General features: G+C 35.2%; 1 protein-coding gene across 2 annotated transcripts in view; it reads left to right on the forward strand.

Annotated features, from left to right (window-relative positions):
- The window catches only part of ZPLD1 (zona pellucida like domain containing 1), a 131,430-nt gene that overhangs the window by 55,641 nt on the left and 68,530 nt on the right, over window positions 1-7,259 (forward strand). Inside the window, exons 4-5 of one of the 2 annotated variants that reach the window (XM_040484400.1) lie at window positions 1,530-1,752; window positions 3,169-3,353. The gene's annotated coding sequence lies outside the window, so the exon portion shown is untranslated. Of the gene's footprint in view, window positions 1-1,085; window positions 1,753-3,168; window positions 3,354-7,259 lie in introns of those variants that run through there. The other variant, XM_040484401.1, reaches the window with a different exon arrangement.

A 7,259-nucleotide genomic window follows, 5' to 3' on the forward strand; every position in this document is an offset into this window, starting at 1 on the left:
GGAAGGGCTTTTAAGTGAGGAGGAAGCTATTGCAATATCTAGGTTTAAAAAAAAACCCTAGTTGTATAGATGTGATAGTTAGAAGTAGATGTAGAGAGAAGTGGGTATTATACTTATTTGATAATTTATTATTCCCCCGTTTAATAAATGTATCGGGTGCCTACTACATGCTATATAGACATGAGCAAGTTTCTGGGGACATGTGCTTGAAAGTTTGAAATGATCTCTCTCTTCCTGAAATTTATGATGCAGTGAAGGAGAGAAGATTGTGTTTGGGATTGTAGGGGATGCCATGGAAACAAGGAGGAGCAGCTAAACCAGATGGGCCTGAAGTACATACATAAAGGAAGTCTGAGACTGAAGGTTGTATTCAACTGTGTCACAGAAGGCAGTTAAAATGTAATCTTATCTTATCTTATCTCATCTCATCTCATCTCATCTCATCTCATCTCATCTCATCTCATCTCATCTCATCACATTCCAGGACTGTTATGGTAACATGAGGATACTGAGGTCCAGACTCCCCCTGGCTTTCAGCATTGTCATCCTTAATGCAAGGCTGTTCTCATATTTACAACAAAGAGATTGTCTTTCTAGACATCACTTTTCAATCCTAGGAAGGAAGAAAGGGAAAAAGCAAAGAGCAAAAGATATGTTGGATGGGTTTGCCCATTTTTTTTCATGAAGACAGTAACACTCTGAAAAGCCCAATACTTAACTGCCATTTATACAATATATTCTTTGCCCAGAACCGCATCTCAAGCCCCTCTCTGATTTGTGGGACTGTGGAAAGCTAAGTATTTTTAAGCCAAAACATTACCCACAAAATTAATTTGCATTCTATTAGAAGGGGAGATGGAGTGAACAGATATTAGGAAGGCAATTAAAAACAACTGGCACAGGGATGACTTCTGTAGAAAGTGAGAGCTAAGATTTGCGAGAAAGGAAAATTCTCAGAAGGCCATTGAGAGATTTACAGGAAAGAAAAAATTCCTATCACTTTTTCTTCTCAAATGTTTCTTAGAAGCAGTGATAAGAAACAGTATAAAAAAGAATGTTTTCTTCATTTTCTACAAAGTTGCTGTTGAAGATACTATTCATATTTTACTCAGTGCTCCTTTATAGAGGCTTAAACTACATTCATCTTTGACTGTTTGACTCTTATCCTTTGAAATTTTCATAATAGCTTTGTTATATCTATTCCTCTTACTTATAATATCCCTTAAGTCAGTTTAGAAGTAGTTGGAAACCACCTATTGTAGCCATGACTGAAAATAAACAAATGTAATAATATAGCGAGCTTCAGGAAAAAAATGTGAACTTTAGAAGATTTTCTAAACTAAGTATCTAGTACAATAGACCTTGTGGCCAGTCCTCATTAAACAAAATACATGGCTATTGATAAAAACAGACCCACATGTATCCCTGGCCAGAATATTACCCTTTTAATAAAGGAGTTACACACTATAAAATTAATTGAAAAATAGGCTTAAACTATCAAAGATATTAATTTTATTCCTTAATTTCAGATTACATGGATTATTTGCTTCCTGATCCTTCTTAATCTCTCTAGCCTGCATTTCTGAAAACTTGGGGAAGGCATACAAGCTTTGAAAAGACGGAAAATTTCTTAGCATAAATATCAGTAAAACAACTCTTTCCTATGGGATTTTGATGTCTCACTGAAGTAGCAATTAAAACTGGACTCTTTTGAAGTTGTTTATTCCAAGAATGCACCTTCTTGATTTTAAGGTGAGAGCTCAACTGTGGGGCCAAGTCAAATACATTTTTCACAAATAACCTTGCATGATCATGTAGTTCAAATGTGGTTATTCAGCAGCCCCTGCTTCTGAGAGCACAGAATATGCTGGATGATAATTAGGACCAGAAATCTCTACCAAGATGGCCCTAGGCATGGTTTACACAAACCTGAAAGCATTGATTGGACTTTGCACAATTTATTCTTAGGAAATTATTATATCTGTATAAAAGTCATTTTCCAGATGACTGATTATGTTTGTAAAAGCAATAGTTTTAATGATTTTGCTCCTGTTTGATAATTTCAAGTTTTATAATTTGGAGAGTCTTCCATTCAATGTGAGTTCTGTTTCATTTTTCTTCTTGATGATATATTTATCTGATTGGATATAGTATGTGGAGCCATTGTTGCAATATGGCTTTTGGCATTTATAGATTGGACATTTATAGGTACATTACCACCCTAAGAACATTTTACTTTTTATATTCAGATAATGAGTAAATATTTGCTTCTAGTGGAGTTGAGTATTAGTATTGGGCAAATACATGCATTCATCTAATTTTCTTTCTCTTTTATTCTACAGACTATTATTGCAATTACAGTAATTTTTATCTCACATTTTGCATTTTAATTTGAAATTTAGAACATCACAGAAAAGTTATTTTCAAAAAATGAAGAGATGCTCAAAAATGTTTATATGCTTTTAATGTAACAGATTGCTAACTACTCCAATATTTCATACACACACACACACACACACACACACACACACACACACACACACAATCATTACATCACTCACCTAGTTTCTAAAGCCTGTTAGGCTCCTGACGGTACAAATGAAGTAATCTTTCAGCAACTTAACACTGGACTGCAGAAATGGTGAAATCAGGAAGCCACTTAGAGTTTAATCCCCTCTCTGTTAAGAATTCTTTTGGAGGAACACAGGAGTTGCTGTTTGGCACCTACAAGTGCATAGGAAACCTGTTGAGTGGAAAATGGCCCAAGTACCTAAGTCCTGAATGGATTCCTTGTTTGTGAAAGGCTTACTACACATGCCTGTGTTCAGAAAAAGGGTAGGGGGGATGGGAAGGGTGGTCAGATGAGAATACCAATATATTTCTGTCATATTTTAAAATGTAATAACAGTCACCTTCCAAAATATTTATTGGGCAAAATGGAAAATTGTTTGACCTAATAACTGTTTATGTAAAGGTTAACAAATGCTTCAGGAAATAATTTTTAAAGGACACCAGATAGTAAGAAAGAATTGTCTGTTTGCAAAATACTTTTTTAGTTTTCTTAATATACCCATCTATGTTTGTTGTGGGGAAGCAATAAAGTGGATTCCAAATAATGCAAAATGGTTGCAAAAGTTTATTTTACATAAACAAAATATTTAACTGTAGGATGAAAAGATAGGAGCTGGAAGCAAATTGGATTCTGCTTCTCCAAACCTGAGCATATGTAAAAGAAAGCCTTTGCCCAGCAGAATTAGCAGATGGTCTAAATCCCCTTGGAGTACATGGGCTCAGTTCAACACTGATTTGGGATTATTCATTCAAAGTCCTTGGTCTTCTGGAACTTTAATAAGGTAGGTAAGAATAAACCATGTCATTCAATTTGAGCATTGTAATTTGTCTAGTATGATTCAGAGAGTTAGTAAGGTAGCTTTTATGCTTGGGGGAAAAAAAAACAACCAGTAACAACGCTCCAACATGCATGTTGACTATGGTTGGTGTAGACCATTTCCTTAGAAAATCAACTAACTTTTACATTGTTCTGACTTCAAAAACTAACCTTGATGAAGCAAATATGATTCTATCTTCTGTATTTGAGGCAAAGATAGGCAGACAGTGAATACATGGGATACCAGAATCAGGCCTTCAAAAGAATCATTCAGCCAGGAATAATGAATTGACTCTAAGAAGATAAGGCTTATTGTGAATAAATATAAATTTCGTCATTTTGGGCAGAGACAAATAAAAACTGAAAAGAAAAAAAAATCTGTAAAGTTGTTAAGTAGGGCATATAGAATTTAGCAGAAACAGCAGCTTGCTGTATTAGTCAGAGTTCTGCAAAGAAACAGAACCAATAGCATACAACTCTCTCCCTCTGCCTCCCCCTTTCCCTCTATCTCTGTCTTCTATCACCTCATTTCTCTCCATCATTTTCTGTCTACATACTCTTATGACTATATTTAATGTTGGTTACATGGAGAGGAGTTAGATGCATTTTTTAAAAATGATGATGATGATGAAGAAAAATTGATTAATATTGTGCCATTCAGGAAGAAATTCAGAGAGTGAATAGTTTTCCATAGACATTGCATTTTCATCCATAACATGTTTCTTTTTTAATTTTAATTTAATTTAATTTAATTTAATTTAATTTAATTTAATTTTATTTTATGTTATTTTATTTTATTGAGAGAGAGAGCTCACACACAAGTAATGGAGGGGCAGAGTGAGAGAGAAAATCTTAAGCAGGCTCCATGCTCAACACAGAGCCTGATGTAGGGCTTGATCCCAGGACCCTGGGATCATGACCTGAGCTGAAATCAAGAGACAGACACTCCTCTGACTGAGCCACCCATGCACCACCATAGCATATGTTTCTATAGGTCAAAGCCACAGGTTTGAAAAACTAAATAATATTTTGTTCCTTGTCTCTATTCTCAGTTTTGTTAGAATAATGCTACTGAATACCTTCCTGAATGTGTCAAAAAGTAGTGGTGATGTTATAACCCATCCACTTTGATGTGATTATAGTAAAACTAATATCAAGATGGTACATCTGAACTTAGTATATTACCCCTTCAAGATGTACTTTATTATATGATAAAAATATATAAATTAAACCATGATGTTGTTTCTCATGGTTATTTAGTATAATGAATGTATAAATGGGTGCACAAAATTCACTCTGTGACTCAGACAAATGTGACTACCAGCTAATTGGGCAGTACTATCTAAAAAGAACAAGATCAGAGTGCCTGGGTACAGTCAGTTAAGTGTCCTACTCTTGATTTCTTTCAGCTCAGGTCATGATCTCACGGTTGTGAGATCAAGCCTGGCGTTGGGCTCTGTGCTGGGCTCCGTGCTGGACTTGGAACCCACTTAAGATTCTCTTTCTCCCTCCCCCTCTGTCTCTCCCCCTACCTCTCTCTCAAAAAACAAAACAAAACAAACAAAAACCCAAAAAACCCCAAAAACAAACAAACAAAAAAAAAAACCCCAACCAAACAACAACAACAACAAAACCCCACAAAGAATAAATACATATTAAACAAAATCTTAGCAGGAAACTATCTCATTTTTTTCTAATAAGAAAATACCACTGATGTTTCAGACTTCTAGACAAAGTGGCAAACTGGTAGCTCCAAAGTGTAATCCAGTCCAAATATGTGAAAATGATTTAGAAACATGAGGCAGCATGTAAAAGTCAGGTGGTTGCAAATAAAATCCTTGATCTGCTCTTTTCTTGAAAAACTTGAATTTCTCACAATGTTGTAGAATATATTCCTGGTTGGCAACAATATCCTGAAAATGTGTAACCATTTTTGCCTTTAGGCAAGCTTTGTGCTCTCCAATTGATTCCTTCCTGCCACTATGTGTCCTATGCCCATTCACCAGGGGGCTCACATCACTTAACTTAAATTATCTTCCAGTCTTTGTAGTCCTTGAAGTTTTGTTTCCTGTTCTTTAAAAGAGATGATGGCCAATTTAACCAAAGAGTTCATGACAAACTCCCACCATTCTGGAATGTGTATTGAGACTACTGTGGAATCCTAGGTTTCTAGCTTAGAAAGTTCTTAGATTTTTTTTTTTTTTTGGTTTTAAAAGGAATGGGCCTGCCTTATTATGACAATAGAGATATGATTAGAATAATTTTTCCTACCATTATCCAGTTTGTGGCTTTCAACAAAGATTTGCTGGAAATATGAACCACAATTTCAGTGCTTTTATTGGCAAATAGGGCCATACTGGTGAACTGATACAGTAATTGCACTTCTGTAGACCTCAGTACTCCAATTTACAATTGTTTTAAATTTAATGCTTTTGATTAGGTATTTCCAGAAATGAGAGTGCTTAAGTAATCCAAGAAACAAGGAAATGCCTTATAAATGTAGGGATGATTTAAAAGCTTTCTTGAAAGTATTCAATATCAGATACCTAATAAAGCTAGTTCCTGGAATTGATCATCTGTAAATAAATAACTAGCAAGAAATTGTAGTACTATAAATACTGTAATCACCATGAATTCTTCATTGAAAGCATCTAGAATATATCAGTAAATCTTTCATATAGGGGAATTTCTAGAAATACCTGAAAAAACAGAGGTTTTAAGTATCATGTGATATAAGAGCAACAATCTATCAGTATTTCCACTGATGGTCTTAAAGTAATATATTCAAATTCCTTTAATAACATTTTCCCCTTTTGTGGTGCAACAATGCCTACCATACAATAACATATAAACCTTATTGCCACTTGCTAACTTAACTAACAGTTTATGCTGATCAAGAGGTAAGGCTAATTTATTCAGGTTTTAGACTCTTGAGATTAGAAATATTTGGTAAAATTATTTGTTGAACTGGGAAATCAATTGCACTTATGTATAAAGCTTGTGTGGACCCTCTTTCAAGTGCGGCTAAATCTGCTTTTATAATTTGTCTACAATTCAGTGTGGACTGAAATCCCACTAGGACATAGGGCCAGTTTATTTGTGTATAAGAGTACATGGTTTACAACTCATTTTATAAATACCTGAAAAACCTTTGGCTCCTACAACTCAGCTCTGCAGTGAGAAGCCCATGGGGGTAGAGCTACAAGATGCCCACCTGACAGTAGAAAAATGAACAGTAAATTGGTTGGAGAATCTACAATACCAAAAACTACTTTCTGGCTTCTGCATTAATTGATTATATCAATCAAAGTAAAAACTTAACATATATACATTTATGAGTTCCTTTATATCATTGAATTTGGGTCCATTTTATTATTTTTTTATTATTTTTTTAAACAAATTTTTTATTCGCTTTTAATTTTGACTTTCTTAGCTTTCCTTCAAGAAATCCTTACTGAGAACCTATTTTTTTAATGTTTATTTATTTTTGAGACAGAGAGAGACACAGCATAAGCAGGGAAGGGGCAGAGAGAGAGGGGAGACACAGAATATGAAGCAGGCTCCAGGCTCTGAGCTGTCAGCAGAGAGCCCGACGCGGGGTTTGAACTCACGAACTGTGAGATCGTGACCTGAGCCGAAGTCGGACGCTTAACAGACTGAGCCACCCAGGCGCCCCAGAGTTTGGGTCCATTTTAAAACAAAAAGGAATCCTGAAAAAAAAAATCTGACCAAGGGACACAGGAGTACTGATGCATAGGGGCACTTGTACCCCAATGTTCATAGCAGCACTCTCAACAATAGCCAAATTATGGAAAGAGCCTAAATGTCCATCAACTGATGAATGGATAAAGAAATTGTGGTTTATATACAC

The sequence above is a fragment of the Herpailurus yagouaroundi genome, unplaced genomic scaffold, assembly GCF_014898765.1.
Source record: "Herpailurus yagouaroundi ecotype Mexico unplaced genomic scaffold, PumYag 162, whole genome shotgun sequence".
Lineage (NCBI taxonomy): Eukaryota > Metazoa > Chordata > Mammalia > Carnivora > Felidae > Herpailurus > Herpailurus yagouaroundi.